Source organism: Taeniopygia guttata, chromosome 9 (genome assembly GCF_048771995.1).
Source record: "Taeniopygia guttata chromosome 9, bTaeGut7.mat, whole genome shotgun sequence".
In the NCBI taxonomy this organism is placed as follows: Eukaryota; Metazoa; Chordata; class Aves; order Passeriformes; family Estrildidae; genus Taeniopygia; species Taeniopygia guttata.
This window is the reverse complement of record NC_133034.1, coordinates 1312719-1337772: the sequence shown is the minus strand read 5'-3', so window position 1 is coordinate 1337772 and position 25054 is coordinate 1312719. Positions and strand designations below refer to the sequence as shown.

At 45.9% G+C, this 25054-nt stretch overlaps 1 protein-coding gene across 5 annotated transcripts in view; it reads right to left on the bottom strand.

The window, feature by feature from the left end:
* The window catches only part of PIK3CB (phosphatidylinositol-4,5-bisphosphate 3-kinase catalytic subunit beta), an 88861-nt gene extending 64177 nt beyond the window's left edge, over positions 1–24684 (bottom strand). The window contains exons 1-3 of one of the 5 annotated variants that reach the window (XM_030280117.4): positions 24559–24684; positions 21516–21820; positions 5359–5527 (exon numbers count right to left, since the gene is read on the bottom strand). The gene's annotated coding sequence lies outside the window, so the exon portion shown is untranslated. Of the gene's footprint in view, positions 1–4143; positions 4259–5358; positions 5528–21515; positions 21821–24558 lie in introns of those variants that run through there. The other 4 variants (XM_041718137.2, XM_072933252.1, XM_041718138.2 and 1 more) reach the window with 4 other exon arrangements.
* Positions 24685–25054: the final 370 nt, after the last annotated feature.

Genomic DNA, 25054 nt, shown 5'->3' with positions numbered 1-25054 from the left:
ACAGTTTCTGGAAAACAGGAACAAAAATTGCCAGTAGTGAAGTATTAAAGATTATTTATCAGCCTAATAGGGGAAGTACAACTGTTCAGCTTTTACAGCAGTATATAAAGCTGAGCTACTGAAGCATAAAACTAGACCTCAATATCTCTGATCAAGTTCCTTTAAGATATTTGGTGAATTCACAAAGATATTCTAAAAAAACAGTAACTACTTTTGCAAACAAAAGCGAGATATCTTGGAAACAGAAAAGCACCCTTTACAATTCAATTTCATAGCAAAAATCTAATGCAATGCTATGTATGAAAAATGCACGTTTAACGAGCTTGAAAAAAAAAACCAACAGTAAGCTGTGAGTAGCAAATTTGTGTATTTTGTGTCAGGAGGAAGTTACAGTACTCCTAATTCTTAATCTTGCTCTTTTAAAAGTAAATCCTAAACATACTTCTTATACCTAGATGTAACTCCAAAGACACAAAATTACTCCCGAGTTCAGCTAATTCACCATTTTAAATCAGGAGCACCTAAGGTAAGAAACTGCTACAACTGCCCTTCTCCCTTTTGAATGACCAGAAAAGGGTTTGGCCAAAAGCCAAAGCAGGGAAGTAGCAAAGGTAGGAGGACAGCCGGAGCTCAGTCCGTGTACAACCACCTCCTGAAAGCCTGTGCCCTGCAGCAGCTGGGATTAACCTTCGGCTGCAGAAAAGAAGCCAAAATCAAACCAGTAACAATGCACACACACAAATGATCAGTGGGGAAGCAGAACTGCCCAATCCCACTTCTCAAAGGAAGCTGTTTTTGACACCTCGGTGTCACTCTTTGTTTCTTTAATCTTCTGAAGCCAGTATGTAAATTCAATTATGTTAGTACCTACAGATCCACGGGCATTTGCACATGAGGGCCTCCTCCGCAGCTCCAAATGTATGTAAATGAAACCGCATTCCTGAATTTCCTTCCACCAAAGGCTGGGATAAAAAGATTTACGCATGTAAATTTGATAGAGTAACACAGATTGGTCGATGTTGCCAACAAAGAACCAGGCATTATCCAGATCCACCTACCCTTCACCTTGAAGGTTCCATGAATTGTATTATTTCAAAGGTTACCTGCTGTTCATCCTGGATTGTAAGTACACACCTTAACCCAAAGCAAAATTGCTTTCTTACTAGCTACTACTAAAATAAATTACAAAAAAAAAAAAAAGTTAAATTGCTAACACAAGATGATCTTTGCCCCCAGATCTGATTTAATTATCAAAACAAAGCAGATTGAAACTTTCACACCCGAGTGACACTAACAACACTGCCACAAAACCAATTGTTTCATGCACTCAGGCATTAGTATTTGAAGTAATCAGTATGAACTTCTGGCCTCCACGATTTGAAGTCCTCACGCTTAGAGGCAAACCATTTGAGAGGCAGTGTGTAACACCGTGTGTGTCAGCCCAAGAGTATTGCTTTGAGGAAAACACACATTCACTAAAAACAAACAAACAAAAAACCCCACCAAAACAAACAAGCAAGCTTTTCTATGCACTCGTGTGAATTATGCTTATTTCAGATGTTTCTGTCCTGGACTGCTTCCACAGAAACTGCCAGCTGGGAAACACTCCCAAGAGTGGCAAGTCAGAAAGTCCAGCTAAACCAATAAATAAATACAGCATCACATTCTGCAGCCCAACAAGCTGCATTTATTTTCAGGTAAGTTAACTGACGGCAACCTTTAGAGAACCAAGGGCAACGCTTCCATGTGTATCTTCAGATCTGTGAAAAAGCACTTAAACTGCTTGAACTGTGCGCCCTGGTCACTGAGACACAACAGCAGTAAACAGCCAAAGCATCAGCCTGCATTTCCACACAACTTCTAAATAACCTTCCTCTGCACCCTCCTCTTATATACAGCGTTCTAACAGATCGAGTTTTTACTGGATTTTGGGTTTAAATTATTTGCAAAATAGAGCATATAAGAGACATATGCAAACTTTAAAGAGAAAGGAGTAGTGGAACAGGACAAGTTCTCTCTTCACTACCTCACAAGAGTCAAAGAATGATTTTTTTTTTTAAGAAGGCTTTCCTACACTAGAATTTGGAGTTCTGCCAAAAGTCCATACACAATTGGAGAACCAGTGAACTCATGACATCAGATATTCCAAGGAAGTGAAACCTGACTAAACGGAAGTGATTTTTACTCATGAAAAATAGATACTTAAATAGACAAACAACAAAACTATTTTAAGACCATGTATAGATGGGGCCTTTTTTATTTAAGCAAACAAAAAACCACACAAAAACAAAACAACCCAAATGCTCCAAACATTTAATCAATGTTAAAGCCCCCACTAAAGCATGTTTCCAAGGCAATACAGATCTAAACATTCTTGATGCGACCAATATCCCTGATATTCTTTCTTAAAAGCCAGTAAACCAGTTACCAAAGAATTTTTGTTCAGTAATCCGTTTCTGAACCCGCACTCCCCTGAAAAGCACTGCTTACTGGCAAGAAGCTCCCAAAACCTGGAAATCAACATCAGTCTGAAGGGAAGCTTCCAGATCAAAGTTTCCAGCTGAGGTGATTAATTCCCAGCCTTAACACATCCCTTAGACTTCACAATCCTCTACCAAGCACATGGATGTTCAATATTCCTTTATATGCAATTTTCCTAAAAGCAAGCATGCTCTAAAGTTTTATTCCACCTTTTAATTAATCTTTGAAGGCATACAGCTGTGGGAGTCCCTAGCTAATACTGCAAAACACAGGCCAATCAAATTTCTCTGACATCCTTCATACATTCATCTCATTTCAAACCCTGAATTATGGTCCCGAAAACATAAATTATACACTGCTGAGGCTTCCAGCTTCAGGAACTTCCTAAGCCTGAAAGCAGTTCAACATCAACAAAACAATGGCAGCACGGACTTCGTACCTAATATTTGCAGTTATAGCTACACTTGTCAGCTCCAAATGAACGAAACTTCAGTGTATGCAGTGACAAGAAAAGACTATAAGTGCAAAAAGCTCAGGAAAAAAAACATACACCAAAACCAAACCAAAACAAACAAAAAACTCTGTGCACCCCAAGAAAAAACTCAGCTTTCTGGAGTTTGGACAGTGTCCAGCATGAGTCTAAGCACACATGTGTTGCAGCTAGACAAACCAGCGAGTCTGGCATGAGAGGTTTCCGTTTCTCTTTCAGGAACTCTTTGGGAGTAATGAAGATTTATTCCCCCCTTACAGAGAAGCAGCTCCTCGTCTGTGGCTGTCTGTTTGGAGAGCACACGATGACAGCAGTGCCAAAGCCACCGCTCCGTGCGCCGCCCTGCACAGCGCGAGCAGCTGACTGCAAACACGTTTCCCAAATACTGCTTCACCATACAAATTCCTGTGGTTCCCAAGGAAAACAACGATCAGAAACCCAGTTGAAAACAACCGGGAGTATCGAGTAATAGAAACGCCACTTAAAATTCACAGAGCAATCACAGACAGTTCTCGGCTAGGGAAAAAATGAAATAGGAAAAAACCTCTAGGCAGAGCGCAAAGCTTGTCCGGCCAACGCTCGTGGGGAGCAGGCACCCAGGGACCGTCCGGCCCCTCCCGAGCGCCGCCGGGCCCGGCAGCGGCGCCCCGGGCCGGAGCGGAGCCGCGGGCTGGTCTGGCCGGGCACTTGTTGCGGGGCCGCTGCCGGCGCGGTGGGGCACAAAGGCGCCCGCCCGCCGCCCCGAGCCCAGCCCGGCCCTGCGGCCGCCCGGGTCCCTTTCCGGGCCGCGTCCCGCCGGAACCTTCCCCCGCGCGGGGAGGGCGCGGGGCCGCCCGCGCAGTTGAGCAACCGCGGTGTCGCAAGCGGAGCGGAGCGGAGCGGATCGGAGCGCTCTTCCCGCGCAGCTCGGCGCCCGCGGCGGGGAGGCACCGCCAGCAGCGGGCTGGCGGCGAGGGGAGCCCCGCCGCGGCCACACCGATACCGAGCGGTGCCGCCGGTCCGCCCCGTCCCGGAGCGCTCGGAGCGCAGCCCGGGCACGGCCACCCCGCTCGCCCCGCACGCCCGCCTGCTCACCCCGCAGGGCCCCCTGCTCGCCCCCTGCCTGCCCCGCACGCCCACCTGCCTGCCCCGCAGGGCCCCCTGCTCGCCCCCTGCCTGCCCCGCACGCCCACCTGCCCGGGCAGCGGCCGCCGCCGTGTCCGCGCCGCCCCAGCCAGCGCGGCGGCGCTGGAGCCAGCGGGGAGCGCTCGCTCCGCCGGGGTTACCAAGGCGATGGCTTCGCCCTCGGGCCGCCGCCGCCAACCCGGGTCGGGCTTTCGCTATCGAACCGCGCCTGGCGGCCAATGGCGCGGCGCGTCCCGCCCCTGCGGCCGCTCCCCTTCCCCCGAGGGCCGGGCCGGCCGTGCCTCCGGCCGGCGCTGGGGGCTGGCGGCCGCAGGGCCGGGGTCGCGTTTCCCCGCCGTGCCGCGGGCCGGGCGGCGGAGGCCCTGGCGAGCCGCCCCTGGCGCTCCGGGAGCGCTCCGCCAGCCGCGGACGGACGCGCCGCTCCGCTTTCCGCCGGCCCGCGCTCCCCGGCGCGGCTCGCACTCGCAGCGCTCCGGAGCCGCTTCCGCACCCCCCGGTCGGACTGCGAGCAGGGGCAGCCGCCCTGGGCACGCTGCGGAGGCTCATCCTAGAGCACCTTTCCCGAAGCGCCTTCTGGCCATCAGCTGGAAGAGCTCATTATAGCAGTCTATTGCCTTGCCAATGAAGTCACCGATACGTCCTCATTTCAAGAGTCTCGGTGCCGAGCGGTCGAATAATTCCATGGGAACTAGTACCTAGAAAAGGGGGTTTCCTAAGGCTTAAAAGAAGCAGTCAAAGGAAGGCAAGGTAGAATGTAACCGGTAATGAAACAACTTTTGCATGCAGCGGGCCCGTCCCCACCCACTGAAATCAGCAGCAACATTCCTGCCGCCTTCAATGAACACAGGGCGAGGCGTAGCACATCCTTGTCCACAAAGAGTATGATCACATTATGCATATTTTAACATCCCTGTGCTAATAATCATGCTGTATCATTAAGCTCTTCTGTTTTAGTCTGTTCATTTTTCCAGCTATTCCAGTTTTGAAAATGGATGAATGGATTTACTTCCTCAACTTCACTTGTCGATTCTCAAGGCACTAAAAATCCACTGAATTTGGATTAGAAAGTATTTAGGAAATGTTTTGTTGTTTTTTACAAACCACCCAACCAACCACAATATCAATTAACTGGAAATGTCTGGGAAGGACAATGATCTCCCCTATTACTTTAGCAAATGGGATTTTTGCATGGTGATCATGCAAATGCTACCTCTAGGCAAATCTCAGTGGAAGGGCAGAAGTTAATGAGAAATCTTGCCTACCGTGTGTCGGTTGCCTTCACAGCCTGTCTGTCCTGTGTCAATTAACAGCTCTCCTTCCTGCCTTTAACCAGTTCCTTAAGTTTGCTCAGTACCACAGGCATTGCTCCTGAACATCATGCTGCTACTTCACACCACAGAGTGCAGTAACTTCCCTTGATCTCCCTTCCTCCTGAAAAAAAAAAAAAAAGTAGAGTTCAAATGAAACTGGTTTATCAGGCAAATGTGCCAGTCATACAAATGGATCGTGTTCTACATAACAAAGTTTAGTTCAGCATGTTGAGCCACTTGTTTCTTCTGTTTAAAGTTTACATTGCAATTGAAATATATTTCTGAAGAAATAAGGCATTAATGAAATCCAGTAGTGTAAAAAGCCCCAGATCTGCAGTTTTTCAAATCATTCTGATACATGTGGTTTTGACATGAAATACTCCAGATAGTCTTGGCTTAGACACTGAACCTTTGGCTCAGTAGTTGGCCTCACTGATGACAAATGGGTTTGTGACTGGAAAGGCTTGATAACGTTTCTTTAAAAAGAGCTATTTACTCTGGATCTTGTGAGATTAGGTGGTTGTTCTACAGGATCCAGTGCAGTCTTTGCAAAGCGTAAGCCAAGTATGATGTGAATGACTTACTGGACTGAGCAGAGGGCTACAATCCAGAGCCTTAAAAACCTGTTTACTGTACTGCCACCTTTTTCAATTGAGTAATGATGCCTTGAAGTGTCTATCACACATAAAGCCCCAGGCACTTTAAAACTGTCTTGTATAGACAATTTCTGTTAATAGATTTCAGTGAAATCTGACCATGCCAAACTTTTCCCCAGGGTTGCAATCCCTGATTTCAAATTTCCTTTCCATTTTCTGTGTTATGCCTTCAAATACAATATCAGGATTTAGCAGGGGGAATAAAGAGATCTCAGCCAGTAGTTATTAAGATATTTCAGATTACAGTTGATCAGCTTGCATGATATTCATGTTCTTGTCACACATGGAGTTGTTACAGACAGTGTGTGACATGGATAAGGAACTTGCCTCGAAATATCTTAAAAAAACATTTTTATGTCCTATGTGGCATGCAAAAAAACCCCACCAGACTTCAAATATCATTTTTAATTTTCAATTTCCTTATTTTTAGATTGCCTTCCCACCCCCCTTCATAAACAACAAATGTTCTATTATTCTGCCCCCCAGGCTATTGTTGCATGTGTTCGCAGTATAATGAAAGGGCTTTGTCTGAAAAGGTTGGATCTGAGTCATGTCTTTGCATGTGAAACAGCTGTACACCTAGGGCACATTCTTGGTTGCTTGAAAATGTGTCATTTTCAGTTTTTTGGGTTTACACTCTTTGAATCCTGTGTCACTGCAGTGGTCAGAAGAAATGAACTAAGTTGTCTCTGTATCTGCAAACATCACAGAACTGTGACAGCAGACCCAGACATTGAAAAAGGCAAGTGGAAATGCCATGTTAAGGATGTTTGGCCTGAAGCAGAAAAAAGCCATTCTGAAAAAAGAAAAAAATAATAAATCTAAAGGACAATGATACAAAACACAGCAAAATACTGGCCCGGAGATACTGGGCTTAGAAAATATTCATTAGAAAACTTAAAAATTTATAGCAACTTGCTACTGTCCGAAACTGTGATACAATGGCAACATCTACAAACCAAATGAGCTTTGGGCAGTAAAAGCCCAATAATGTTTTCTGGTGAATACAGAATGACACAAGAATCTCTCACCACTAATTCTTTTCTTAAAAAAAAAGTTATATTCAAAACTGTGTGAGCAATAGTAGAGAGAATAATGGTCACTGCACTGCACGATCATCCCTTTGCCAGCTTGCTGCCTACTGCTGTCCAAATAAAAGGCTTTAAAACATCTTGTGTATGACAAAGAACATGTCACTCTCCTCAGCAGTCACTAGAGGAAAGCCAGTTTGCTTTGTAACATTTAAAAAATAGCTTGTCTGTTAAAAAAACTTTCATCTCCCCTTTGAAAGCCCTCCTTCATCTAGACTAGAAAAAATATGTCCCCTATTCCCTAAAGTAGCAGGTTGTTACCATTTGGAAGTAGAGTCATCAATCACTGAAATTTAAGTAGTGTTAATAAACAAGTGAATAATACTGGTTGTGACTATTTCAAACCATATGTTTAATACAATATATCCCAAGAATCAGGTTTAACTGTCAAAGACTATATTTAATCTCCTGTAGGGAAAATGCTAAGAGATTCCCAATACATTATTTCATGCCCTAGGTTAAAATACTGCAACACATAGAAATGGTATGACAGAAAGGATAAGATATATGGGTAGCATGGTCCTGCACCAGCGCAGCTGATAAATGAAAGTTAACCTCCTGGAGCTCCCCCATCTCTGCAGACAGTAGACAGCCCAGCCTGTGAAATCCAAGCTGGCCACTGCCATCAGGGCTTCTCAGGGTGCATGGAGAAGTGCTAATAGCACAGTGAGGGACGTGGGGTGACATGCCACCTCAGTGCTGTGAGCAGGACACACCACCTGGATGCTGTGAGCAGGACACGCCACCTCAGTGCTGTGAGCAGGACACACCACCTGGATGCTGTGAGCAGGACACACCACCTCAGTGCTGTGAGCAGGACACGCCACCTCAGTGCTGTGAGCAGGACACACCACCTCGGTGCTGTGAGCAGGACACACCACCTCGGTGCTGTGGGCACAATGCTCCCCAGGAGGTGCTCGGGCAGTGCTGTGGTCCCCGTGCCCAGCCTGGGTGTCTCCAAGAGCTGCCCCTGGTGTCTCAGCTGGCCCCGTGCAGGGGCAACAGCAGCAGCAGCAGCAGCAGCAGCAGCAGCAGCAGTGGCTGCCAGCCCAAGCAGTACCAGACTGCAAAGCAGGTGTCAGACAAAAGGGATGCTGGCTTTGGCTAATGGAACAATAGCCTGCAGCCAGAACAAGCAGCTTTTAACCGTGCTTTGCTAAACCAAGTTATTTAACGTGAGTAAAATTCAGTAGAAAAGTTCTCTGAGAACTTAGAGCGTACAGGAACCAGAGAGGCAAAGCCCTCTGCCAGCTGCAGCAGACCCTCAAATACAACTGCAGCATCTTGGCACGATCCTGGCACTTCACTGTTCTGTTCCCCTCGCTGAATTCCATGTCTGAGGCCACTCATTTTAAAATTTTAAGCCTAATTTAATGATACAGAGCCACTTTAAGTACAGGGCCTCTTCCTCAACCTCCCTGACCTCCCAGGCTGCTGTGCTGCACCAGAAGCACCAGCAGTCAGCTGATGCACCCACCAGGGCAGACTCAGCCCTGCTGTGAGCTCCTGGGCTCAGCTCTCCCTGCTTTTCCCCACTCAGACAAGCTGTGTGAGCTGGTGAGCAATAACAGGTCTGAGCTGGAGGGAGGTCTGACCCCATCAGGGCTCTCCTGGAGCACTGGCTGTGCTGGTGGCCCAACACAGCTCCCCTGGGGCTCCCCACACCTGACCCTGGCTGGGGAACTGCAGAGTCCCTCTGCCCTGAGGCTGCAGCTGCGCCAGGAAGGGCTGGGAGCTGAATCCCCACCCACCATGGAAACCCACAGCCAGAAGACACATGGTCCTATTGCTTCCAAAGCACAGAAACCCATAGGTAGGAGCTCCTAGGCAGGCACTTTGAAATGGTGGCATTTTGATCACTTTATGCAAATTCTATTGTAATAAAGCAGCAAATTTTTAATAGCACTAATCTGTAGACAAACTGACTGAAAATACTTACTGTCACTAATTCCACACCATAGCCAATGTATCTTTTTCTGTGTCTGTTCTGGTTTCTGGGTATGGTCACACTTTACAAGACCACTTTTTCATTAACTATGTAGACCTCCATCTGTACCAGCAAGTGAAGATTAAAAAAACTATTTAGAATTAGGAAGAGTAAGGCCTTTACAACAATCAACAGCATCCTGAAGTGGCCGACTGACTTTCCTGCTACATTCGCCCTTTATATACAAATAACTCTATGAAGTCTTTCATTTTTCCAGTTTCCTAACACATACTTTGCAAAAATAGTCCTAACACAAACCAAATTCTTTCATCCAAAAGGCCAATGCCTACTAGAACAGGACTTCTGTCCACATGTAACCTCACAGCCCACACAGACAAGTCTCCCACCAGCTATCATTTCATCTGCCTACTTTGTGGGTCTGAACTCATAACCAATATTAACATTTTATTAACATTACTGGATTGTTAGAAATGGCAGTTTTTAGATGATGTACCGAGTTCCCTTGTGTTATTTCTACCAATTTTCTAATCAAATACAAAGATCCCATGACACATTTTGACAAAAAGTAGGGCACAGCCAGCTTATTTATGCTTTTACTAAAAATAGGCTTCAAAGTCCAGCAGGTTGTAATGTGTGAGACAGCACTTCAAGTGTAACAGCTGCTCCTCCTGCCTCAACACATCTGTATTACCAACCCCTCTTTGCAATCTGCTAATTACCAAAATCAAACATCAGCCTTCACAAGGAGTTCCCTTTTTCTGAAATGCTTACTATGATTAGGCTAACCAGCAACTGGAATAGCAATAAAATATCTTCTCATCCTCACAGGAGGAGTTTCTGACACCCTTCCAAGCACAGCACAGCACAGCATGTTTTACATCTCTTGGGTTAATAGCATATTACTATTCTCAGCCAGAGGCAAAGACTAGAAAGAGATTCATTACAGGAAATCCATCTCTCTCTTAGCCTCTTTGCATATTTATTTTCTATCTGGCCTTTTTGTTAAGGCAATTCTGATAACAGAGCAGATGTGACAACTGTGAAAACCAGAGATGATCAGAAACACTATTGAGGCTGTCACACGTTTTAATGACTGTGGATATGAAACACTGTATTATTTCAGAATTTCACCTTGAGGAGACCTTCAACTGATGTTTGTCAAGTTTTCTTAGAGGACATCATTGTCCAGCCACAATGGTGTAAGTCACGGTTAGCAAGACTTTGTTTTGTCAGAGCTGCCACAAGAGAGAAAAGAGAGTCTTTGTCCCTCCAAGTACACTGATGTAGTTATCCTTTGGGTCAAACACATTTACTGACCTGAAGGGCACAGTGGGCACCACCTCAGAATTTGGCCATGTAACTTTGCAAACCAAGAAAAACTCGCTCCAACCCAAATCTTTCTTCACATCACACAAGTTACACGTGATGTGCAAACCCAAGACAGAGATAAAAGTAAATGTGGTATATTGCTGCTGCCATAAGACACAGGTACTGCATTAACATTTCACTAGCCCATGGAAAATGTGACCAAAACAATAATTTCATTGCTTATCATCACTATACCTACACAGCAGGGTAAACTACAAAAGTTGTGACATTTTAAAAATCTGTAAGCACTAGAATAATGACAAATATTACATGCATCATCATTCCTCAAAAATAACAATTCTAACTACAAATGGACTATTATTTTGAATCTCTATCTAAAATCTTAGATTCTAACTTCCCTCTGGTGACTGTCTTGTAATTTTAATAGTACTGATGAGTTTCTATTTTTAAAAGGACTACCAGAAATACATATATATAGCAGATAGGCTTTCAAGAGGCATTTACAGATGTCTTATTAACAATGTTTCAAGTCTAATACTAATTCATGTACAACTAATGGCAATGTTTATTTTTCCATGAAACTGTCCTACAATAAATCAGTGCAAACAGAGTCACAAGCACACACTGAAATTGCTGAGAAGCAAGAATGTTCAGTTCCCTGCTGCAGCAGACAGAAATAATTTAATCTCAAAGTTCTACTGAACTTCCAATAATCCAGAGCCATGAGTCCCATCCTTGGAAAAAATAACATTTCAGAGCAGAGTTATAACGGGCACTGTACAACCAGTGCAGGAGAGATTCCTGGAATACTCCTAAAATGCCAGTACATTTTTAAAAATACATTTTTCTAGCCTTTCATTGCTAGACAATCCAGTCATCCTGAATCAGGAAGACTCATGTTATTTCTAGGAATTATATTTTTGACAGTTTTTTCAAGCTACAGATGCATCATCCTAATTTTTTGTCTACAATAATTAAAATTATTAAGTCTGGCAAGATGCCATTGCAAAAAACAAAAAAAATTATTGCAGCATAGGAGTACAAGTATATTATTACTCCTTTCAAAACTAGAAATTAAGCCTGCCTTACTATTTTGGAAATTCCAGGCTTTGTGCTGAATCACTTTTTACAAAGTTTCCAGGTACTGATGAACCAAATCAAAAGCTGTGTGTTTCACCCACTCTGCCTGGCAGTCTATCACAACAAGTTGAAAGTTTCGTTTCTGTGAGTCACATCTAGATTAAACAACTATGCAAATGATGGCAAGTCTTTGTTTATCACAGCTTTGTCAGCAAAACAAATCATCCAGCAGGTGAATCATGAAATTGCTGTCTGCGTGGATGAGGGAAGCAGAGATGCCTGCTGAACTTCACGCTCCCCAGCCTATTTCTCCTTCTCCTCTCCTTCACGGTGTGCCTGCAGCCCTGCTCATGTGAGCAGAACTCTGCCTGCCTTTTCCCCAGAAAGGCACAGCTCACTTGGCTGCAGCTCAGAAAGTCCTCTGGGCACACCAGGAGAGCTGCAGCCTCAGCGGCTTGCTCAGGAGAGTGCACTTGCTGCCTCCCTCTGCGAGGGAAGGTGGGGTTTGTTTCCAGAAGGAGAAGTGCACCCATTTCAGTGCCCTCTCCCCTGCTTGGAGAGGGCTCACAGGGGGCTTTTGTTGCAGTTCTATTCCACTCTGGCGAAAGACTGACACGGTGGCAGTGCTCAGAGAAGAAGCAGCCATGTGGACAAGGTTAGGTCACCTTCACAACAGAGCACATTCCAGCAGCTCATAAAAATGTGGCTCAAGAACACTTTTTCTGTTCCTGGAATGTATCTCATGGCCAAAGAAGGTAGCTACAACCAGGAAAATATTCCATGGGGAGCAAACAAATTCTGCTGCCAAAGTCATTCTTCCCTGCTCCACCCCAGCTGATATTACACAAGTTGAATAATGCATGTCAAGGTATTAAGTAACATGTAAACACTTCCAGTAAATGTTTCTGCTGCAAGCCTTGCCTTAACTGGTATTGCTTCCCCCCTGTGATAATGGAAAAACATCTTCCTCAGTTCTTCTGCACCTAAAGCTTATTATTAATGAGGCACTTCCCACCAAACGTTGGCTGGTAATCTTCCTTGTGCCCCATGTCCAGGGTAGATTTTAAACCTCTTGAAAACTCAGCTCTCTCAGAGATGGCCTTCTCTGAAAGCCTCTGACTGGCCTCACCCTCCACTGGGGAAGGCTGGTGCCTCAGGAGAATTGCCCTTCTGGTAATACTCTCAGGAACAGATGACAAATTCCAATGGAAGCAAGCTGGGGGTTTTCTCTCCCACCAAAGACGTTTTATACGAGCCTTGTCTTCCTGTCATGCATTGCCCAACAGTGTTCACCACCCCAATTTTGAGAATATGTGTTTTCACATCTTTTCCCAAGGGGAACCACAGCTCTCTTCAATTTGTTATATTTTCAATCTGCTTTACTGTCTGGGACACTACACAATAGGGGCAAAGGCAGTTCTGAGCCAACTGACCAAAAGGGGACATGGTTAATCACGCCACTGGCATGAAGATGGGCTCTTGAATCACCTCCATGAAACTGAGAATCACTAGTCCCAAGGGACAACTGCCCAAGGAAATTTCTGGGATTTTCCACTGGTATTTGGAGGGTTTTCTGTAGGAGAGACTGACGTAGGGTCAAGTATCCAAGGAACTCCCAGGGAACAACACCAAATTCCACTCTGAAAAATGCCTAGCCAATAAGTTTGAGCAGAGCTGTTATGTAAGAAGGTAACCTTGTTGTAACATGGCATTCCCAAAGGAGTAATAATTACTATTGACTCCATGATTCTCAGAAGGCTGATCAATCACTTTATTATACTATACTTATCAAGGACCTATTGCCCTTACAGTCACAATACAAGTGGACCCAATTGGTCCTTGAATCCAAACACTATCACTATTAGTTAATTAAGAAACTACCCTTTGCTAAACAAATCTTCATAACACATTCTACATGTGTACAACAAGTGTAACAAGTAAAGATAAGAATTATTTATCATTCTTTTCTCTAATCTTCTCACAGCCTTCACCAGGACAATGTCTGGGAAGGTTGTGCATTGCTCTCTGTGGCCAGAGAGCTACTACCACATAACCTCATGTATTTTCTATAACTTTTTTCAAGTATAAATTATTTCATTTGATGTCTGTTAACTGCATGGGGCTGAGAGCTGTGGATTGAGTTGGATTGGTTCCTTTCCGTAATTGTTTTCCTGGCAACTGAACTTGCAGCCCAGCTGAGGATCTGATACCAGCAGCACTGAACACTACTTAGATCCAAGTCACTGAAATTAGTAAGAAATATGCTCCTGTTTGGGCAACAAATGGAAAGCAGAAATGCCAGTGAACAACATCCTCCAAGCCTTCTCTGCCCCCTGCTTACAGCAGCAGCCTTTGTGCCTGATCTCACACATCTGGAAGAGAAGGAATGGCAACATCCCAGCTCCCAGCAGCAAGGCCTCCCAGCTCTGTCTGGCAACTGCAACATCAGCACCAGTGACTGCTCAAAGACCACAGAGAGCATGGGAACTGGGATTACACCCACTGTCGCAAAATCAGGTCACAGCTACACGACAACTGCTGGCCACTTCTCAGGAACTGATACATGCTGTGTTTTTTGTCTGGGCTAATCAGGACAGGCAGAAAGCAAAACCCATGCCAGAAGGAGCCTGTCCTGCTCAGAAGATTGTTCAGGAGATGGGTAATGACTGCATTACAGCTATCACAGGAATGCCAGTGCTCAGTAAGGAGCAATTTGAAGAAGGGTTTCCAAATGCTACTCCCTGCTGCTTTTAGTTCCCTCACAGAAGAACTACTGGAAAGACCAAACCCTCCAAAAATACCTTTGGAGAAAGCTTTGGGCAGCCACTGCTGTTTTCCTAGGAAAGGGTAACTTACTGCAGCCTTAATTCTTCTTTATGCTGTGAAATAACCTTTCTTGATGAAAGACTAATAAAATTACTGATTTCCAGACTTCTAAAAATGTGGATACTCAGTAAGTGGATACTCAGAAAGACCAGCGGTGTCTAGACCTCTCAAGACCTGAAAAGCTGTTTATTTTTCATCCAGAGCACTAAGGGCACTGAAGCTCAGGTATAAATTCCTGGTGCAGAGAGGAATGTGATGACAGCAAAGGAAATGCTTTTGCACTATCCTTTTTCCCCCCCACCCACCCAAAGCAGAATTGTGCTGCCCAGCTCCTGCCTAGACAGGGGTGGGGGAAGAGGGCCAGGGGAACAGGCAGGCACCTGCCACAGCCTCCACAGCAGCAGCAGGGGGATAAAGCAGGACACACAGAGCCAGGAGGGGCTTTCCTGAGGGGGCCCCTTGGTGTGCACATTGCACACACATACAGATGAGGATAATCCACACCTCCTGCAACTTCACAGCAGTTTGGCTCTCAGGACAGCAAGAAATGCCAGACCGCAGCCTGTCACACACCATAAGCTTGTGTCACACACCATGAAGCAGCATCTGGCACCAGCAGCCTCCCAGCCCTCTCTGCAGATATCCCACATCCCACCAGGAGCTGGGAGCACGCCCATCCAGCTGGAAGGCCAAGACTGGATGGCGATGACAGGCTGTAGATATTTGGCATATGGGAATGCTTCCATACCTGACTGCACACAGGTCTGCATCCTTATTGCTGTGTGGTCACCCACAGATCTTGGAGCAGAGCACTTGGGCATACCTGTGTCAGCTGCAGGGATCCACCCAGACCTCACCCTGCAGGCAGCTCCTGGAGCTGGGCTGTGATGTGAGGCCACACAGGGGAGCATCCCACAGAAATCCTTCCTAGCCTTCTAGTGCCCCACTCAATGGACACCAACACTCAGTCATTGAAACTGAAACTTCAAGGACATCCTTACTGTGCCATTAAACTACATTTACAGTTCCTTTTCTCAAGTACAATTTTCAGTTACGGTGACTTGGTTACAGTGAGGACTACAAGGTGTTTCAAAACCGCAAAAAAAAGTATCAAGTATCAGCTCTCAAGCACCTTTGTTCTGAAGCACCATTAACAACAGAGCAAATACCTGGAACAGTCACAGTTCAGGAAAAGAAATCTTTACATCCCAGTGAAAAAAGGCTCAATTCATGAAATAGCACCTGTAAACTTCCAGACCATCCTATGCTAATTCCTTCATATAACAGATCCAAAATAACCTCTTAAAACACTATTGTTAAACAATAGCCTTTTCCTTTGATAATTTAACTTAAAGATGTTTATTTAACCTTTAAATCTTGGCTCTTATGCTAAATATTCCTCAGAGAAAGTCTGAATAAAGTATTAGAGAGATGCATACTTCACCTCTTTTAATCTTAGTCACATTTTAAATTGTCATTATCACAGATACATCTTAAAAAGAAATACACTCAGATATTAAAAACAAGGTCCTGTTCCAGCACGTCAGGTTTTCTATCAAAAAACATGACATTACACTTTTCTAATAGTTTTCTAATCTAAGAACTGATGATGCTCAGCTAAATTATCCATAAAATATGCCTTGAAAAACAGCCTGGTTTTGTTCTACTGTTTTCTCTCCTTCCCCTCCAACAGCAGCTGGGGGAACAGTCATGCAGCTCCATAGTGGCCTTGGCCATATGAACTCTATTAAAAAACTGGTTATTTCAAGCTGTTAAAGATCAGATGATAGCCTCCCTCAAAAGATGAAAAAATGCGAACAGACCCTAATTAGTTAGTATCTGACAGAAGTGGGGCTGTTGGACTGTGTAAATGCCGAATTAGAATGATAATGCAGGGAGACTCAACAAAAGCAGCTTTGTGTTTCTCCCTGCAGCCGGTGACAGCTCCTGCAGGGGCTGTCCCTTGCAGCACGTAGGACTCTGAACACTGGGTTTTCCACACCCTGCTCTGATGTACCAGGGCTTCTGCAGCGTAGCTTAAGAGAACAGGCCTGTGTCCCATGCTGCACATCTTGTCTGGGGCAAAAAGTTTTAAAATAAATCCTTCTGGGCTGACTGACTCACTCTTACCTCTCTAACACACCTGCCCACGCACCTGTGGCACTGCCTGCAGGAAGTCCAGCTGAGCACCACTGCTGCTCCCTGGCCTTACCCAAAAACGGGCTCTGTCCTGCCTCTTGGGCCAATGGGATGTGCTGCTCCAGGTGACACTGGAGTGTGTCATGGCAAATGGCTGCTCTGCACATCAGGGACAGGTTTTGGGTGCTGGTACCGAAACACAGCAGGGTCACTGGAGGCTGCTGCAGGCCAAGGCTACAATGGACACTGCATGGCATCGCTGCGTGGCATCCCTGCGTGGCATCGCTGCGTGGCACCCCTGCGTGGCATCGCTGCATGGCATCGCTGCGTGGCATCGCTGCGTGGCATCGCTGCGTGGCATCGCTGCGTGGCATCCCTGTGTGGCATCGCTGCGTGGCACCCCTGCGTGGCATCGCTGCCTGGCAGGTTTATACATGACAGGTTCATTGCCAGATCCCAGTGACTGTGCTTGCCTCACGTAGGTTTTCTGACAGACACCGAGTGTCTTAATTAGCAACTTGCCTGTTTAATGCCCAGAAAATCACACTGTTTGGCACTCTGGGTCTGCAGTGGCTGCCCCCACATACCCCCACCTGTAACCTAACACACACAGAAATCCTGCTGAGTCAAACAATCTTTCCAAGCCAGTCTGCCCCCCAGCATATGTCAGCTTCTGTACCTTTTGCCCTTTTCCACTTCATGCCATCTGTTTATGGTCTTTCCATCTAGTTAATTATGATCTTCCAAAGTTTCCAATTCATCTTTTTGCTGTCTTTTTTTTTTCCCTATCTGATGTCCAGTTAATGCTATTAAAGGGAAATTTATTAAAGAACTACCTTAGTTCAACTTCTTTCCATGTTTTTTCTCCAAACTGGCCGAGTGTGACCTTTGCAAAGGTATTTAGCAGAGGTCATTTGTCAAATTATTTTTCCAATTTTTGTCAGCAAGAATTTTGAAATCATTATCAAATTATTTTTGTTACATCAAATGAAAAAAAGGTTCTCTAGCTAAGCTGACATATTTTAATCTAATTCCTTAAAGAGGCATGAGATTAAGTACACAGTGGAAAAAAACCATAAAAGTCTGGTTTGTGGCCAAAATTCCACCTTGACGTGAAACAGAAGGGGGAGGAAAAATAAAATCTATTGAATAGTATTTCCCAAGTGTTTATTAAGAATTGCTTTCTTTCTTAGTCTCAAATCCACAGTAGTCTCAAGGCAACAATGCCACATCTGGGTTTGATGGGGTCTGTTGAAAATCCATTGGGACCACCCCTCATTCTGCTGCCCTGCCATCTCCAGCAGGTTCTGCATCTGTGGCACACGCAACCCAAATTGTTTATTTCTCCCAGCTCTCATTAACCTCTGACTGCTGTGTTGGTTCTGGGGGCCAGGATGGAATCAGGAGACCAGTTCAAGTATCTTCTTACAGTTGCTGCTAAATGGTAACTGTTTGAAAAGATTAGATGTGACAGGTCAGAGAGAGGAACAAAGAGTTTTATTCATGGAGAATCTTACTAGCCTTCAAAGCAAGTCATATGAGAAATATATGAATACATACATTTTTATAGCTCATGCCTAAATTAGAAACAAGATCAGAAACCTCAACATCCCTCATGAACTCCTTCCTGTTTCCCCATGTTCTCCTATTCATTTTAGATGACACACTGTCCCCTTGATTCCTCTTCCTCCTCTTGTCCCTCCTTGTCCCTTGTCACCCCTCTCTGCACATCCTGCTCCATGACTCTGGGCTCACTTGTGTTGGCTTCAGAGATGAACAGCCTAAGGTCTGCCACTCTGGAAATCTGGGAATTGCCAGTTGTGAATGTCCCATCTTGCCTCCCCCAAGAAGCAAAGTGAGCATGAAGCCAGACTCCAGCCCTCCTTAACAAGTGATGTTCAAATACACTTCACAGCAGGTAAGAAACAAGCAATTTAATGTGGCATGTGACAAAAAAAAACTGGCAAAGCAAAATTCCCAAGGAAAAAGGCCATTTCCTCGCCCTCTGGCTTTGGAACTGGAGCAGGATAAGCTAAGTGGGTGAGGCAGAAGTGTTGGCCATTTGACCACCTCAACGGGGGGGAAAGAAAAAGGGAAAAAAAAAGAGGAAAAAAGAAGGCAGAAAACAGGTGAAAACTGTTTGCATGTGAATCCTTAGGGCCATCCAAACTGGGAAGGTATGTTAGAAACCACTTCTGCTTGCAGGATTAAGGTCTTGAAGTCAACCAGGGCAATAATTTCTGGAGATACAGTACAATACAGATAGTGCCTTTTGACTCAGAGAGAAGGGAGGGCAAGAGACAAACTTCTGGCTGGACAAAAAAACTAAAAAACTCTTCCTGCAAGAACAATCACCTCTAAAGAGATAAAGAGAGAAACAGCAGCTGCTTAGATTTACATTGATGTCACAGAACAGAACTGAAACCAGCCAGTATCTCTAACTGGTACCAATTGCTACATCAGTGGGTCTAAACAAGTTTACAGCCTCAGAACACTGCAATCTCCCTTCCACACAGGAAAGAAAAATAGTTTCTTTTAGAGGAACTCAGAATTTCTCAACTCCAATTAATCTTCTAAAACAGGAAATCCCCGCCAGCACAGGTGGAACTGTAACACACTGGCTGTGCAGCTGGGGAAATAAAAATGGGATTTCCGTGTTCCTGTCTCACAGAGTAAGTAAAACAGGCAGCTGAAAATCTGAAAAGAAGAATGTAAGTAAAAAAACTGAGAGGGGACTTTAGGAAGTCACTAGGTCATTCCTAAGAAAATTCCCTACAGTGTCGAGGATGGTTTGAGCCCTTCTGAGGAAGCAGCCATTGCTGCAAGCTGAGCATTAGCACAAAGGAAACTCATCCCAATCTGTATTTTAGGAACCAAAGTTGAGAGGACACGCTGCTGCCTTCTGAAAAGAGCCCTGTAATGTGCATAGACATGTCCAGCTTCCCTCAGCCATCCCTTTGTTCTCTGTAATTGCTATGTTTAAATACAGTTCACACTGTTACTCACTGGACCACATCACAAAAGATGAATGCCAGGATGGATATTTCTTTGCCATTGAAATGTTACTTCAGTTAAAAGTCAAGAAAAGAAATAGGCATTTCTTTTTGATATTTACTTGTCTGCAGCATTGTAATTGTGGAGGCATGTTGAAAAGAGGGATATAAGCAATTACTTGCATTGCTACACATTTCTGTCTGTCTAATTGAAGCCAAAAGACTTAGAGACAGGTGAAGATAACACAGGTGCTTGTAGGGTATGCTCTGCACTCTGCTCTGAGCACTAGGGCTGTGCTTAAGTTCCGCTTAGGATAAACAGTATTTTTCATGACAGCTTATTTGTTTAATTTAATTAATTTAAATTCATTTAATTTCATTTCATTTTTTGAACAGCCTGGTCTAGTGGAAGTTGTCCCTGCCCATGGCTGGGGGATTGGAACTAGATAAGCTCTAAGGCTCTGTAAGGTCCCTTCCATCCCAGACCATCCTGTGATGCTGTGATTGGATGACATCAAGCACCGCAAAACCATCTGTATCAGAAGAAAGACACAGGGCAGACCTCAGAGAAACCAAAAAAACATTGTGTCTCAAACAAAAACAACTAACACAAATAGTAGCACCAAAGCTTTGTTTAGACTAGGGGAAGTCCAGCAAGGCAGTGATAAAAGAGCTATCAGGGTGGGGTACTGGAAGGTGTGTTTTCACCAGAAGAGCAGTGCTCCCAGTATAAAAACAGCCTGAGTGCTTCCAACCTTAGGAAGTGACCCTCACTCTCTGAGGTGCCAGACAAAGTGGGTAACAAGCAAAACCAGATTAATCTCCTTTAACTACGAGTACACCCTCAACACTTGCTCACTGGGGAAAAATATAAATATACCTACTGTTAATAAAAATAACACTGACATTTTTTTCTTTCCTACACACACACACACAAATTCTCTCTATTTAGATTATTAGATGGCTAACTTTTCTCACATGTACATTTCAGTCAATATAACAGGTATTTGCATTGTAATGTTACTTTTGCATGAATTTATATTTCATTGCTCCATTTTGAAAGGCCGTTGAGCCCACAGGACACTGTTGGAGTCAGCATGGTTTTGTACTGCACAGCAAAGCAGGCCATGCTTGGAAATGCCCTGAACACATGCAGTGGAGGCAGCAAAACGAGCAAGGTCACTCAGCTGGGCTTTCATTTCAGCCTGGATGCCGTGCTCCAGCAGGACAGTCATACACATTATCCAGAGCACAGCCAGAGCCACAGAACCTCAGCTGCTCCCAGCTCAGCGCTCCCATTGCACTGCCAGCACCAGGTCAGCTGCCAGGAACCTGCACGGGAGGCTGCAGGTAGAGCAGCAGTCCAAAATCTGCACATGCCCTTCACCAGCCTCACGGCCATTCCCAGGCTGACCTCTGTGACTCAGGGTGCTACACTCAATATTGAAGGTAAATATATAGGAACAACTGAAAACTACTTTCCTCCTGGTCTACTAGGGAACTGCTTAATTGAAGGAGAAGACAAAGATTTAACAGACAAGTTCTTCCCTTTAAGATGGATTGGTAAAACAGAATTTAACGTTACGTCTGCAGAACTGAGGTAATGTCACAATGTTTTGCTTTTTACAAGATAAAAGGAAAACCCTGGTTGCTAAATTAAGAGGAAAATTATCTTAAATAAATATCTTAACTTCCTGGCAAATTACAAGGCTTAGGTCTGCTCTAAAAGGAATTTTTGTCAGCTGGAATAAGTCATCTATGTGAAAGATTAATTAGAATAAAAACCAACCTCTTAAAAAAGTAGAAGTAATGCTTGTTGAATTTATCATCACCTGTAAGACTGGTTATGTTAATAATCCTTCATGTTATGCCAAGTAGACTGAAAATAATTAATAGTTCACAACCTTCCCACAAAAGTTTCAGTGCCAATGTTGTTTTGACTGTTGACAATAAATATAAAGTATAATCCCAAATATTTAGGCCTTCAACATAAATTCCTTATATCTGAGCAACTTCCATGAAAAGTAATAAGAAATAACAACATTACCCTGTGAGTTCCTGGATCACAGACTCAATGGGGAATTTCAGCCTCACTGTTCACAGCTCTTCATTGAAGTCCATTGTGCTCATGACCTTGAGAAGCAGATCTGATGTTGCAGTCAGGGTTCCAGAGCTGAGCTCTGCTGAGCCACCACCAACGCTCAGCAGTCAGAGATGAGAACCAGGGTGCTGCAAAGCCTGGCTGATGGTGCTGCTCAGGGGGTGCTGTGAAATCCTGAGGGCTCTGTCTCACACGCAAACTCTGTCATAGCTGTGAAACAATGCTCACCTCAAACCAGCAATAAGGAGCGTCTGCAAGGACACAACACCATGAGAGAGGATGGAGAGGAAGAGAAGGAAATGGAGAATAAAGCAAAAGCTGGAAGGGAGGAAGGTTGTTTATATGCTTACAAAATCTCTAAAATAGTCACACCCCAGAGAGATGCAGGTGGCAAACTGATCTCATTAGAGAAACCACAATGGTTCAGAGACCAGGTTTGTTTCTGCCAGGATCCTGTTTCCTGTACTGCTCATACCCAGATGCTGCACAGAAAGGCTCCCAGCCACACTGTTTGACAGACTTTAATGTGATTCCCGAAGGACAAGCCAGAAATATTTGGCTAAAATTCATTGCCAAGCTAGACAACCACTACACAAGGAAGAAATAAAATCCACTATGTAGAACAGGACACCCATGGTTATCAAGTTTGGAACCCATTCATGGCACTTTTCCTTGGAAACAGCACTTGGGGCAGCACACAGCATCCCTGCAGAACTTCCACAGCCAAAAAACTCCAATACAGGCCTCAAAAGTGTGAGAAATGAACCTGGCCGCTCACTGCTCTGCTAGCGTAGGAACTGGGCAACTGGTGTGCAAACAGCACCAAATCCACTGAGGCATGAAAGGACTGCAGTATCCACCTGCAGCATGCAGACTTTTGGGGTAAAGCAGAAAGTTTTACACATCCACCCACTCCTAGGGAAGAGAGTGCCCCATCAGGAACGTGGCAGTCAGTGCTTCACTCATGGACGCTGTCACGGCAAGAAATGGACAAGACTGACTGCATTCATTCCTCATCCCTCCACTAATACTGGATCTTAGGAACTGCTGCCCAGGGATAGTAAAAAAACTCCCTTCATAATGTTTTTCTATTGAAAATTGTGTCTTTCTCCTTGGGGGGTGGAAAAAATAAAGCTTCCCATTAAAGGCCCTCACTTGGTCTAGTATTTAATTTCTAAAAACACCAAGACCTACTATGTTTTTGTTTTCAACAAAACGTTGTTTTTGAAGTGGTGCCTCACCGGAGCTGTGGTTCAGTTGCCAGAGCACACCTCCCACGAGGTGTGAGATCACTCAGAGGGGAGATGATGACACCACTGGGAAGATGCAGCCTGGCCAGGGAAGCCAGGCTGCAGCTGAGTCAAAGCTGTCAATCAAAAGTATTCACCATTTTAGAAAGTCTACTGCAAATGTTGACAAAAATAATGCACTTGGCTTTAAATTTTTCTGCAAAATAATATATTTGGTGATCATGTCTGTTCCTCACCGTTTGCGGGCACTCCTGAAGTGCCACTCAGAAAAGCAGAATGAGCAGGACACTGGAGGCTCCAATTACAGCAGCCATACCCACCACGGCCAGACTCCTTCCACGCTTGGGAATTGCAAGGGGGTTCTGCCCCTCTTCAAACACCTCAGCTCCAGTATCTGGCCACTCATTGCCCAGAGGGGCTGAGCTCCCTGGGAATGCTCTGACAATGTCAAAGATTAGCTCACTGACCCTCATGTGCAATGTACAAAAACTCTTACAGGAGCACTGCATGTAAGTCCTCAAGATCGACTCTGGTCTGAGGGCAATGGTCAGCCCTAACAGCAAAACTTGGTGCCTCGGCAACTGCCTGAGCTCTCTGAGGGGATGTGAAGGCTCCAAGAAGCAACCCAAGAGCCCACAAGCATTTGCAATCAAGGCTCCACTCTTATCAGGCCCCTCCCAGTCTGCTCCAGCTTTACCAGATCACTGACCTCCCTCATGTCACTATTGCCAGTAAAATACAATAGCCTGAAACTGAAAACACCTCTGGTCTACCAAGAAACCACTCCGAAGGACAAAGTCACTGATAATGCTGAGCCCAGCTCATAGGATGAGACACTGATTGTCTCAGTGCTCTAAGTGAGCAGCTTACTTGTAAAATAAAAACAGGGGGATGAATCACAGCTAAGGAAAGCACCTTGCTGAGGAAGACAGACAACATCAATGCTTTACATCATTGAGGTATTTGAGGTTGCTCTTTAGGACAGCACACGTGGAAAACATTTCAGGAAAAAAAGGTGAAATGTTGCTCAGTTGGTGAATTCTTGCCATGAAACTAAGCGGTGTGACACATGCTGGCGGGCAGGAGGTGCCAGCCTCAGACACGCTGCCAGCCACACTTCCCCTCCCAGCGGCTGCCTGGCCCCGCTGAGGTCTGAAAGTTTCCCAACGGGAGGCTCTGTTCCCTTTGCTTTCTGGTAACTTAGCCACTGTAGTCACATTTCCTTGCTTGGTTTAATTTCATTTTTTGTTCTTTCTTCTGCTTCTTTTTTTTTTTTTTTTCCTGGTTTCTTTTTGATGCAGTGGCATCTGATCTTATTCAATCCTAACTCCTCATCTCCTCACCCCGAAAAGGGAAAGAGACCCCAGAAGCAGCCTAGGGAGTGGGGATTCACCTAGGACTGGGAAGCTGCCACTGCAGTGGGACTGGGGAGTTCCTCACAGCACGGAAAGAGCCAGCAGCGACAGGGAGGGGACGCGCCCCAGCCCGGCAGCAGGAGCCGGCGGGGAGCGCTGAGGGAGCGCTGAGGGAGCGCTGAGGGAGCGCTGAGGGAGCGCTGAGGGAGCGCTGAGGGAGCGCTGAGGGAGCGCTGAGGGAGCGCTGAGGGAGCTCCGGGCGGTACCGCAGCCTCGGCCGGGCCCGGGGCAGGGCCGGGGGGCTCCGCCGGGGCTCCCGTTCCTGGGGAGGGCTCGGGGGAGGTCAGAAAAGCAGCAAAGCAACAACGCGAGTCGCGCTCCTACCGGGCCGTGCCTCCCGCAGCCTCGCAGCAACAGGCCGAGCCCGCCCCGCCCCGGGGCCGCCGCCTCTTCCTCCCGCTGCGCCTCGGCCGGCCCCGAGCCGGCTCGGGGACCCTGCCAGGCTGGGCGCCCCGCACGGCCCACACGGCCCGCTGTCCTCCCCTGCCGCCCACACAGCTCCTCTCTCCCCGGGCACTGCCACGTCCCGGGGCACCGCTGGCCACTGACACCGGCCACCTGCCACTGCCACCGCCACCTGCTACTGCCGCTGCCACCGCCACTGCCACCGCTATGGCCACCACCACCTGCCACCATGACTGCCACTGCCACTGCCACCGCTATGGCCACCACCACCTGCCACCATGACTGCCACTGCCACCGGCCACTGCCACCGCTATGGCCACCACCACCTGCCACATGACTGCTGCTGCCACTGCCACTGCCACACACAGCCTGGCAGTACCCCAGAGCCACCCTGTACCTTTTGCCCAGGCAGAGG